The sequence below is a fragment of the Nematolebias whitei genome, chromosome 1 (assembly GCF_014905685.2).
Source record: "Nematolebias whitei isolate Nwh7 chromosome 1, NemWhi1, whole genome shotgun sequence".
Classification (NCBI taxonomy): Eukaryota; Metazoa; Chordata; class Actinopteri; order Cyprinodontiformes; family Rivulidae; genus Nematolebias; species Nematolebias whitei.
Window position 1 is genome coordinate 93,152,862 of NC_056498.1, and position 1,011 is coordinate 93,153,872.

Below are 1,011 nucleotides of genomic sequence, written 5' to 3' on the forward strand. Positions count from 1 at the left end.
TCGAGTCTTGCAAAGCTCTGACTCGATGCGCTGAATTCATTACCTGATCTCTACCTTTATCCAACAGCCTAGATACTCGAGCATCTGTGGGTTGTGCTATTTTAGACAAGTAACCAACCTCTTTGTCTCCCGAGATGTTACCGTCCCAACTCGACGGATCCCATCCGTCATCCAACCTTGCAACATAAGCTCCGACTCGCTCCGGCGAAACATCACGCTTTTTCTTCCTAATTTTTTCCCTTTTAAGCCTGCATATTTGCCCGACTGCACCCTCGGCTACTTTAATCAACCACCGCTTATGTTTCTCCTGAACTTCCTCCACACACTTTTTCCATGCAGTCGCACAAACCCACATTCGGCGCTGCAAACCAGACACCGGCGCTTTCTTTCTCTTGAATTTTCCTTGCTTCAACCGGGACACCTGCTCCACCTCCCCCTCAGCTACCCTGCTCATTCTACCAAACTGAGCACCGAGCAACTGTATGTGCCTTTCATTCAACAAGCAGGTGGTCCTCACATTCTTGTTTGCTCCGTTGAGCCTGTAATTGCATTTTCTGACTTTCCTCATGCAGTTTTTTCCCCAGGCTACCGCACACATCCTCATATGACGCTGAAGTCCTGTCACTGGTGCCATCTTTCTGACCTCTATTGCCTGCAAAGTGGTCAAAACATCACCCGGACTATCTGCTTTCAGAAAAATTGTTCTAACAACTAAGATGGGCTTCTTCCCACCTCTCAAACACAACAAAAACAACTAAGATGGGCTTCTTCCCACCTCTCAAACACAACAAAAACAACTGGGATGGGACTTCTTCCCACCCCGGTACAACTTTTTTTCTGTTCCCCTCACGCCTCCTCAGGCGTCTGGATCAACTTTTTTCTCCGTTCAGCTCACGCCTCCTCAAGCGTCTGAATCAACTTTTTTCTGTTTTTAAACTCTCACACAAAGGCTTGGGGCGTCCCCCTCACCTCTTAAACACAAAACCAAACAAAGTTGGATAACTCTCCCAA